The 12,373-nt window shown below is 43.6% G+C and overlaps 1 protein-coding gene across 1 annotated transcript in view; it reads right to left on the bottom strand.

The window, feature by feature from the left end:
- MACC1 (MET transcriptional regulator MACC1) overlaps window positions 1-7,848 on the bottom strand; it is a 132,152-nt gene extending 124,304 nt beyond the window's left edge. The window contains exon 1 of the mRNA XM_069211687.1: window positions 7,686-7,848. The gene's annotated coding sequence lies outside the window, so the exon portion shown is untranslated. The remainder of the gene's footprint in view (window positions 1-7,685) is intronic.
- Between the last annotated feature and the right edge of the window lie 4,525 nt (window positions 7,849-12,373).

Here is a 12,373-nt window from a genome sequence, read left to right as displayed (position 1 = left end):
TCGAAACAAGATATGCCAGACTAGTGGCTGCCAGGTAAAACTAATGCCACCCCTCCCTTGCACTTTGGTACCCTGAAGGCAGTTGCAGGAACAAAAAGAAGAACATGCTCCAGCTGCCCTATTAACCTGCAGTGGTTTCCACTACATGTCCATTCCCTAGAAATTTACAACACACAGAAACCTGCCACAGGCATTCAGGTAAATCCACGTTTTTGATTTCCATCCAAGACTGTTGGTGAGCGAGGTTTTGCCAACGCCTAATCACATTCTGTTGATGCCCTTGAAGAGATGGTGCTGCTTATGACAGTTCAGCAGGTAACCTGGACCTGTCTGGACCTGTAAACAGTCCAACCATGATGAAAAAGAAGCTGTGAAGGATGGGAAATCACGGCTATCAAAGTTCAGATAGTGCATCTTACCCTCCATGCAGAGTTAGGCAATCTGGGCCTTTGTAAAACCAGGTCCTGATCTATGTAAAGAAAAACAATGAAGGGGCACCAAAGACATAAGCCATCAGGGCAGGACATTGTAATCCTAAGTGAGGCCATTACTGCCAGAAGAGGATGACCAAGAAATAAAGTGACTGACTACAGGAAAGCAGGCTGAAAAGTTCAGTGTCTCGAGATAGAGGATACACGATTATTGACACCAATTGCCTGAGGTCTGTCCCATGCTGGTGTTGAGTGAGAAGTTCAGGCACACATTCTGTGGGAAAACTGTCACTCTGCCTCACAGGCGCATCCGGGGGAATCTTCATCAGAAATTCATTCCGAGTTGCACAGCACACCAGTGGTTTAATAGAAAAAGCTTAGATGGTGCACGCTCATCAGTTTAACACGAACGTCACACTCTGGCATCTTTTCACAAAATGGCTTGATAGGTTCTCCATGCCACTCACACACTAGTATTCTGGGCAGCTACCAGATGTGAAATCCGTGGCCCACTCAGGCCCAGAGAAAGTCACGTCATGACATACTGGCCACCTCATACAGGGGAAAAATACATATGTAATATATGTAATAGAACATCACATACAATCTAACACTCATATTATCAACTAAACAGCATAGTTTGCCAGTAACAAACTACATGAACCCACCAGCAACAATAAATGACGAATTGTTCCACAAATTAGACGTCATTAGATGGATTTCACTTTCTTACGATAATAGCAAGACACCAAGAAGAATTACACTCTTTTTCTGTCACCTGTTCATGCAATCATCCATCCATTTCCCATTTCACTCATTCATCCATCCTTTCACTCACTCATCCATTCACACTTTCACTCATCCATCTATTCACCTTCCCTTTCACTCATCCATTCTTTCACTCATCCATCCACCCTCCCTCTAATGCAGATTCTTTCACTCATCCATCCAGCCAACCTTTCACTCATCCACCCATTCTTTCACTCATCCATCCTTTCACTATCCATCCATCATTGTATCCATTAATCCATCCATCCTACCTTTCACTCATCCGTCTACTCTTTCACTCATCCATTCTTTCACTCATCCATCCACCCTCCCTCTCATGCAGATTCTTTCACTCATCCATCCAGCCAACCTTTCACTCATCCACCCATTCTTTCACTCATCCATCCTTTCACTATCCATCCATCATTTTATCCATTAATCCATCCATCCTACCTTTCACTCATCCGTCTACTCTTTCACTCATCCATTTCTTTCTCTCATCCATCCTTTTTCATCCATCCAACCATCCATTACATATTTCTTTCATCATCCATCCGTTCTTTCACTCAACCATCCACCCTTCCTTTCAAGCATCCATCCGTTCTTTCACTCATCCTCCTTTGTCTCATCATCCATCCTGTCACTCATCCATCCTTTCACTCACCCATCCGTCCACCCTTTCATCTATTCACCTCCCTTTCACTCACCTATCTATTCACGTCCCTACCTTTCCCTCATCTATCCATTCTTTCACTCATCCATCCTTTCATTCATTAATCCATGTGCCCATCCATCCATCCAATCATTTACTCACACGTCCATCCATCCTTTCACTCACTCACCTCTTTTTGCCAAGTTGCAGACCCATCAAGATCTTCACCCCTGGTGTAGCTACTAAAGTTGAGGATTCACGACGCCCCAGCATCCGTCCTTTCACTCATCTAGCCATCTCACTTTTTGCTCATCCATCATCCACCCTTTTACTCCATTCATTCATCCAGGTTTTCACTTCACCTATCCATCCATTCACTCAGCCCACCATACTTTCAATTACTCATGCACCCATATTTTCTCTCACCATCCATCCCTTCACTCATCCATTAAGCCTTTCGCTCAATCATCTATACTTACACTCACTCATGCATCCCTTTCTTTTCTCATTATCTGTATAATTGTGCACTCATCCACCCACCCTTTCATTCATCCATCCACCCTCCCTTTCATCCATCCATCTGTTCTTTCACTTTTCACCCCCCCTCAACCCCCTCCCCCCAACCCCCCACTGTAGCTGCTGAAGCGGGAGGTTCATGATGCCTCTGCATTGAGTATTAACATAAAACACAGAACAATAGTGAGAGAGGCCCCTATGGACTCATGCGTTAGACCTTGCTACACAATTAGTCTATTTGGAACATAGATTGGCAAAGCAATAAGTGAAAAGTGAAAATGACTATTGATAGGTTGTCAAGTGTGTGTGTATGTGCGTGTCTGAATGTAATAATAAGTCATAGTTGGATGAATATGTATTAGTGCATGAATGGATGAAGACATGAAGGCAAGGTGCATGGATAAGTATAGGTTGTTTCAATAAAAGTGTGAAAGGATGGACAGCCTCAAACAGCATTATTAATAGTTATCGACAACTCCAACAATATATGTAAAGAATTACCCCTGTTATATAAGTGCAATCCTTGCACCAATTGATATCATAGGAAGTCATACATCAGTAGTGTTATGTTAAAAGTGACTTACTTTATGCCAGGACAAAAAGCACACTGTAATGGGCAACACTGTGCCACTATATGTCAGAAATATCGTCCATTTTGCATGTACAGATTGTCAGACCATTCAGTACTCCCTATGGCAAGTTCAGACATGCACCCTCACTCATTAATACTAAATGCATGTTAACATTCGCTCCATCACTCAGTAATTGTTACTCTATATTTACTACTGCATCATCACTTAGTACCATCTGATGCACCATTAGTATTCGTGTTGAATACTTGCTTACATTCGCACTCAACCACGTGAGTGCCAGTCCAGATCTGCACCATTACCAGGAAGACGTGGCTGCATTGGCATATCGCACCATCACTTATTCATCTTAGTGCACACTCATATGTCCACAATTGCTCAACAGTCATTGGTACAGATCCACAGTAGCACCGTTACTCACAAATACTGCCGCATTCCATTTGCAAACATGTGAACAAAAAAGTCAAATATGCCAATATTACTCTAAGCCATTTCCATAGAAAATAACATAGTCTTCGTGCTGATAGCACAACACTTCACAACAGTCATTTCTTTATGTGCTCTATTCCCATTACGCTGCCAGCTGAACACAGGTGTAGTATCATAGGTCATTACTAGATGCCCCACGGAGGTGGGCAGACAGGGTGGAGCACCTCAGGTCACTACTGTAAAGGTCCTTTAATGTCCGTCACAGGGTGTTATTATACAGCGGTCCCTCCGAAGTAAGCACAAAGGAGGCAGTCCCTTAGACCATTACCACATATACCTCGAAAATCAGCAGATGTGACAACTGGCCATCAGATGCCCTGCTCATATAGACACATATCCTCCCCATACATCAGATAAAATAACTGTGTGCGCTGTCTAATGTGAGTTAATACTCGAGTCATTTCATAGCAGATTTTCTTGAGTGACTTAGTTATTGTTTTCCTTTTTTCCACTCTGTCCTTAAATTATATGTCCAAATCCACCAGATAGGATGTTGTTCACCGTTTTGATCAAATGCAGTAATTAGTTAGATTTGGCCATCTTTGGGAAGCCTACAAAGATTGATTAATGACAAACTTGGATGCAGATATTATTAGTTCACTAATAAATAAGCAAATCTAGGATGGGAAAGTTATAACGACCAATCTAATTAAAAAGAAGGAATGACTATAAATATGCCACTAGAACTGAGTATATTCTCTTCCACCAGGCCTACTGATAAGGTCTGATGGGGCAGTTTGACTTTATTAATTAAATTGACATCCCAAAGGTAGAGAAAGCGAGGAGGACAAAATGTGGGGCCGAAGTCTTGTAACAAGGAATGGAAAAGCATTGCCAAAGCCAATAGTTCACAGCCAATTGGATTTTCTATCCCAAAGGGGAATCTATGGCTAAATGCTGCTGGGCTAATAACTGATGCTTCATGCATTTGTTATCACTTCAATTGGTACTGGAGGAGTGGACTGGCTGTCCTGCTCTATCTGGAAGCGATCTATTTACACAAATGAACTGAGAAAAAAATGTGTCCTTTATCATTTCATGTTCCACATATTTACTATTCAGTCTTCCTCCACTGCACGCTATTCCCGCCTTCCCCAAACTTGTGGTAGCAGAGAGAAACAAAGGTTTCTAAAATACCGAATACTAAATGAGCGGGACCATAGTGGACAATGTTATTTCATTTTTTTTCTGTGCCCCTGAAAAGATGGTAGGAACCTGTGCTCACCTACTCGTGATGCACTGAGAAAAGCGGTAACTAGCTTAGCTATACAAAGTTATTACCATGCTCTGATGTGAGTGGCAGAAACAAGCAATCCCAAAATGATTAGGCCTCCAGCGATGCAGGAGCCTGCATGAAGGGAGCATGGAGAGGGGGGTTCTCTCCTTCAGTGGATTTGGGTGACTGAGGTAGTGGGCCAAAAGTCTGTTGCTGTATGCAGATTTTGAAGCCTTGCAGGGCATTGATGGCGAAGGCAGCCTAGCCTGCTCTAGCAGCAAGAAAAGTGTGAATCCACTGTTACACCTGAAATCCTTGGTGTGGCATTCCCCCTAACACTTCTCCTGCTTTGCTGGGCTCATTTTTGTTTGCATTAGGACTTTGCCAACTATAATCACTACTAGCTAGTGCTGAAGTGCTTATGCTGTCTCCTTAAAACATGGTCCTGCATGCCTTGTGTCACCCTCAGACAGTTTGGAGCATTGATATGGCGTGGAGAGCAACTTTCCAGAACCAGATGTGAGGGGAGGAGAGGGAATACCCCCGCACAAAGCCTGACACCAGAAATAAATATTGGACCTCCTGAGCTACTCATCAAAATGATCCTGGACCTATGGAAGTTACAGAGGAAGGATTGCCCTGCTGCCAGAGAACTGCTCTGCTGCTGAAGAACTAACTGGGAAGGATGTCTGGGCCTTCTTACCTTCATCCCAGACTACCCACATAGACTCCAAGGGTCCGCTGGCTGACCTGCGTGAGCTACAAATATGCCCCAAGCTCCAAAGGCCTCCCTGCAAATACAAGTTGACCTGTGACTGGACCTGTCTGAGCCCTGCTGGAGTAAGCCCCTGAACTTCAAGAGGTGCCCCCCAGGTCCAGGACGTTTGGCTGGCATCAGAGAGAACCCTACATTGCCAAACTGCAGGTTCCCTCAAATCTGGTGCAAAACCATGCACATTCACTGTACATCTTCAATGGAACCAACGGCAAGCAATGCGAAGCAACTCTCACTGCAAAGCAGCAAGCTTCGTCAGATTGGATGCTGAGCGATGCAAAGTCCAACAAGGCCTCAGATGGGAGTGTCATTGGAAATTATGTCGAGCGATGGAAGCTTTGCAAAGCAAGGCTACACAGACCTTGCACCGAGGACATGAGCCCGAGCTCTTGATTTTGTCCCAGTGTAGTGCAACCAAATATCCCATTTAAGCGCTTATTGCGTCTAAGTGCTATTTTGCATTTATTCTTTAAAAATGCATACCTCAACTTCTAGTTATTAGATGTTTGTTGTTTTGGTCTTGTTTCATTTATTAAATTAAGCTCTATTCTTCTAACCTGGTGTGGATTCGTTTTGTGTGGGTGTTTTTCCCTGTTTTACTGTTTGAATTGTTGCACAAATACTTTATACATTACCTCTTAAGTTAAGTCTGATTGCTGTGTGTCAAGCTACCATAAGGTGAGCACAGGTTATTTTAGGGTTAGTATCTAACTTGCCCTGCTAGGATTGTGGTTTCTGCTTGGATGGGGTGCATACCAATTCCAACCAGAAACCCAACTCCTAACATGTATGGTGCATGTACCATTCATGGCAAACATTCTGTATTCTTCAAATTCTTTAGCGAGCTCTGGGTTAGCCTCCTTCAAACACTGGCTTCTTTTTATTGCAAATGTTGAACCGATGGCTAGAAACATTAGCAATTACATCTTGGCTGACCCCACTGGAGCATTTCTTTCTCAAAATCTTCTCCTGGCTGGGTGTACTTCCTCCTTCATTTCATACATGACAACATTCTCCTGTGTAGAGCTTGAGATAATTTTCAGTCTGCAAGCTGGCGACTAGCACCGGGGAGGGAGCTCCTATAAAAACATTTAAGTAGGTATAAAGTGTTGCTTTATTTACAGTGGCCAACATTTTTCAGATGCTTTGCCAGTTCTTACTGCCCGGTGCTGCTGTATGGTTCACCAAGTGACTCTAAACATAGAGGTCACCCTGGAATCGTTTTCTGTAAATTTATTATTGTTTTACTGTTCCAAGATGGGAAATCCATGTGGACAGTCAGGTTGCAAGCGTCAAAAATGTTGTGCGTACTGCCCCAGAATGGTTAAAGCTGGTCTTGCCTCCACATCATAGCAGATACAGCACAGGCTTCTGAAAAGCCAGCACTGAAAAACGTTACACTTTTGGCGTGCAGCTGTACGGCTGCTATATCCCATTACCTATATATACTGATTTCCCTATTTTTTAATCCTTTAGTGCACTTATAGTTGGTATTTTTCTATTTCTATGGTTATAGTTCTGTTTATTCGCTTGTTTTATTAATAAAAGCGTCTGGACGTGTCCATTATTAAAATAAAGATTGCTTTCTTCTTCAAAATGGAATACAATCTAATCGATTGTGACAATGCTACTCATTGCATTGACAAACATATGACAAGACAACAGGTTTTATAAGTAACAATGATCGCAGCTATTCCCTCCAGAGCACTGGTGCCTTTCATTAATTAATCTACAAAATGTCAATGTTCACATTTACTTTCATAATAACCTAAGTTGGATAAACTCCATGACTGGTTGTTTCACTTAAGTGCTCTTATATAGCACTACAGCTGGACATTTAACAAGAACCGCAATGTTATTCAAAGTAGATTTCTCCATTCTGATCCCCCTAAATCCAAGGGCCAATTGTATGAATGCCCATTTAAGACCACCTGTAATCTTCACTGAAACCTCCCCCCCCCCCGCCCCAACTACCTCTGGAGCACGTCCACTGTTCAGCAGCGTGTCCCTGCACTGGCAAGGAAGGAGGTGTAAACGGGAACGAGGGACAGGTTCACCAAGGTCAGATGAAATGGCTGAAAGCCACACAAACACATCCTGTAGTAGCTGTTACCCAACAGAAAGCAAACACTACCAGAATAACGTGTGTATTCCACCTTTTAGATAACATTGTGCTCACTTTAAAGCAACAGCCCCAGTTGTATTTAAAAGTGTCAGAGGAATATGGAAATATTTAAAACAAACTTACGATTGTAACAGGTTCAGCCACGAAACAAAAACGTTAGAGCATCTCTGTAACTCGCATTCTTACTCTGCGCTGTATCTGCCTCCTTGAACGTAGCAAGCAATAGGAAGTCGACTGCACAGTCAAGCAGAGCCAGTTTATCTTTGACACACCTTTCTGCCCGTGGCATGCCGCAACACACCTGTCTGCAATGCTACTTGGGATTTCAAGTCCGACAACAACTAAAAGACCTTTGCAAGGGAAATAGTGGACTACATTTCCCATGGGCCTCTGCAGCTTGTACAAGTTTACACTTGAAACTAAGAGGAGACTGCAGTTTCGGTGTAACAACCTGCTTGTAAAGGGAAATAGCTCCTACTGTTGTTCTCTGAGTTTCCTTTCATAATAGCCCAGCTAAAATAAAAAGCGAACGCTGTAAATACATGCTGTTTGCCAGACTGCACTGCTCAATATCGTCATCAAGTACATCATTGACAATGCCTCTGGAAACCCGAACAACAGGTCGTTCCGGTTTCATGAATGTTAATACTTTGGAATGCACAGAGTGGTTAAACACAGCGTAATCCACCCGTGCAGAAAGATTAGAACACGTGTAAACGTAGAAACACCGCAAACACCAACAAACCTACTGTGAAACAGACGTGTGTCTGATTTATTTTAATGAACAACAGTTGATCGCAAACGTACACCAGTGTAACAGTATTTAAAAGTACAATGGCCTAAATTAATGTGCGTTTTTGTCGCTGCGATTCATGGACGAATATTTTTGGCAATCGTCATTACAACAAACGTTGTCCTCACAGTCCTTATTTATGGAGGAGAGACTTACTCGGAGACAGGCAACGCTTTGTCCCATTTTTCTAAACCCTTCTGTTCAATTTCTTTCACATGCTTTCTTTAATGGTTCTTAACTCTTACTGGAGAAGCTTTGGCTGGCCACACCATTGCTTGTTTATGCCAAGACATGTGGCATATAGGAATGATCAAAGCCATCCTGGGGGAGGGAATGGAAGAATGTGACAAGAAAGTCCTGGACTGGAAGTGATGGTGGTTAACAATATGTAATGGACACATTACAGCCTTGCCCACTTCCTTATCTCAGTCCCTGCCTATTGACAATGTACCAAGATGTATCCATAATTCATGCAAACTAACACTACTGATGGAGCCTGGATCCCTTTCACTAATTCTGGGGTCAATTAATCTTTTCTTCTCTGAAGGGTGAAGAGTAACAGTTATCACATTTCTTAATCACATTCTGTACAGCCCAAATGTCACATAATAACATTTAGAGTCAATTCATATGGTTAAAATGGCTTTATAACAGACTCAAAGTTACATAAATGAATCTCCAAACCATAGTGTAAATATATAAAATCACCAAAGGAGAAGTAAAACATTGTACAATGTTAAACTTAGTTAACATATACAAGACTAAAACTTAAATTGCCACAATGCATTAAATCAGAAAACACGTGTAGTTCTTGGTCACCAAAACCAAGTTCTCCTGACATCATTTAAACTAAAACCTGACTATTCTAATTCTATAAAGTATTTGTGAAAGGTCTGCAACAGAAATTCAGTAGAATAGAATAAGAGAGTTGCAGTAGCATGAAGCCATATTGAAAATATAAGGTCTGTACCTCAGAAGGGTCCGTTCAGCTCTAGGGGTAGGAAAGGAATCTGAATCTCTCACTAACTAAACCTTTCTTAAATCACAGTTTCTCAAGACAATGACATCACAGTCGAAACTTCTCGAATGAAACCCCAATTATATTTAAATGGAAGTTAATTTTTCCAAACGCTAGCACATCCAATTTTGATACTCTTCGGTCTCAGCAATTTCAAAAGAGTTACGACTGCCAAGCTCCTAAAATACTCCTCTCTTCATCCTTGCATAGCTTGTCTCAGGCTTTCTTATCTCTCTCACACACAATGCATTTCTTGTTGACTCTGTCTCTGCTCCTAACACCTGCATCTCGAAAGAAACATTTAAGAAAACAATTCCACATTGAAAGTTAACTGTAAAAGAAAGTACAATGTGTGTAGGCCTTCACTCCAGCCAAGTTAATAAAACACAGATATACTTTCAGATTAAATGAATTCTAAATACTACATTGTGAGAATATACAAAATGATTATGCAAAATAATTATTTCAAAACGTTAGTCTCAAATAGATATTCATGAAACGTTGATTCAATGTTATATCCAAAAGTGCACTCCACTGCAGTACAGAAATTATATAAAATAATTTCATCGTGTTTTACAACCAAGCTACGCTTTTCACTACAGATTAAGGCAGAGACCGGGCTGAACCCCAGATATTATTAAAGATTTTCCTAATAATATCACACAGATACTGCAGATTTCTCTAGTGTGTGGTGATAGAGATCAAATTTTACTAATACATTAGTGGCTTAAAAGTTAGCATATTCTAACTTACAAATCTTCATTTAAAAGCTGTACAGAGAAATTAACATGGAAATGTAAATGTGCTTGTTTGAAAGATGGTGGACAATGTGGCCTCCATTCGTATTTGACATTGTGGCCTCATTACGAGGCTGGCAGTCATGAGACCGCTAGCCTTGCCGTGGCGGTCCTGCCCCCGCAAAGCCAGCGGTAAGGACAGCCACATGAAGAGACCTTTCCTGGTCCAGTGGTGCTGTAGCACCGCCGTGGCTGGCAGTTAACACGTCCAACCCAGCGGCAGGCCTCAGCCTAGTGACGAGGCTGCAAACCGCCAGGCTTTCTCCGGCAGTCACCCTGCCATGAAAACCCTGCACACACATGTCCCCATACATGCACACATCCCGCCAACCCGTTCACACACTCACAAACACCCCCACCCCTTTGCGCATGCATGCATTCACATACACACCCATTCAGCATACACATACATGCACTCAGAAACCCCCACTCACTCACATTCATCAACACAGACACCCCCACTCACTCACATTCATCAACACAGACACCCCCACTCACTCACATTCATCAACATAGACACCCCCATGCACGTGCACATACACACACTGTTGGACCAGGCCCCTGTGGCAGGTTCATCCCCTGACTTTTTGCCTAATTCTTCCTATTTTTTTCTGACCTCTTGCTGTTGACTCTAGGACTCTGAGCACTTTATCACTGCTGATCAGTGCTAAAGTGCAGGTGCTCTCCCACCTAAAGTTGGAATGATTAGCAAATACCTAAATGGTATATTTAATTTACCTGTAATTCCCTTGTACAATGGTATCTCTATACCCAGGGCCTGTAAATTAAATGCTACTAGCGCAGGGCCAGTGTGCGCAGTTTTCTGCCACAGGGACCTGGCATCTAAGTTTGCTTGCCAGGCCAAGAACCCCCTCTTTTACTACATGTAAGTCACCCCTAAGGTAGGCCCTATGGGCAGGGTGCCATGTATGTAGAAGGCGGGACAGGTGCCAGGTTGAGTGGTAGGGGCAAACAGCCTAACTTGGTGTCTCACTGCTGTGAGTGCTGCCTTCTCATAGGATTGCATTAGAAATGCCCTGCTGTATATGTAGAGGGTATTGTCTGATTTATGAGGGGTAGCATAGGCGTGTTTGGTATGGTTATAATGGTGGCATGAAATTCTGCTTACTGGTGCAGGTGTATTTTTTATTACTTCACTTCTAGAAAGTGAGAATTTGTCTGTGCTTATGACTCTGGTGTTTTTCAGCTTGACTCCAATCCACGTCGGGGCAGAGTGACAGTTGGGCTTTGTGCATACCTTTCAGACAGCCTGTACACAGGAAGGGTGGAGGTGTTACACAGGCGCATCTGCATGCTGAATAGTCTTCCTGGGCTGAGAGAACGAAGAGGTGGGGCACACCTGCATTTGTAAAGGCTGTGCCCTGGCCTCACACAATAGGGTTGTTTACCCCCACCTGATGTTTGGAGCCTGTGCTGGAGGAGAGAGGGGGCACTCCCAGAACCAGTTGTAACTGGTTGGAACCTCCTCTCCCCTTCCATTGTAAAACACTGTAAAGACTGAGTATAAGTACAGGGGAGTTTGCCGCACAATTTGGTGACATTTTGGAACTGGACACAATGCTGCTGGAGGGACTCACCACCAGGAACTGCCATGGACTGCTACTGCTGCGCTGACCTGTGACCTGCTTGGTCACTTTGAGGAACTGCCCACTGCATTCATTTTCCTTGTGCTGGTCTGCTGCTGGGCCCTGTCGCCCTGTGCTCCTTTTTGGTCCTGTTGTCCCCCAGGGGCAGGGTGCTGTGGTCACTGACTCCTGCAACTGTTGGAAGCCCAGGAGGAGCACTTCATCTTTATGCCATGTAGTGCCTGGAGAGCGCTTCTCCGATACTCTCCAAGCGCCTTGTTGACGCTCTCCTTTTTGTACCCTTAAGCAGTTTGGTAGTGATCTACCGCCATCATGAAATCATCGCCGCGACCCGGGGCCTGTGTGTGCCCTGCACTTTGGAAGCGCATTCCTGCATTGCCCATTTCACCACCCCACCCGGGCTTCTTTGAAATCCGAGCGTGTCGGAGACGCACTGTACCCTGTGCCCCGGGGCACCATCAAGGGAAGAAAAGGAGCGAGTGCGCTCCTTTCGTGACCCGGGGTGAAGCGCGCTCCGAGGAGCACCACTGAGCCACAGGCAGGCATCTATTCTGGTGCCTGCCCTCTGTGACGGCCAGGAGGGCCGCAGCATGAAC

The sequence above is a fragment of the Pleurodeles waltl genome, chromosome 10 (genome assembly GCF_031143425.1).
Source record: "Pleurodeles waltl isolate 20211129_DDA chromosome 10, aPleWal1.hap1.20221129, whole genome shotgun sequence".
NCBI lineage: Eukaryota > Metazoa > Chordata > Amphibia > Caudata > Salamandridae > Pleurodeles > Pleurodeles waltl.
Note: the sequence above shows the minus strand (reverse complement) of the source record. Positions and strands in the feature narration are given on the sequence as shown.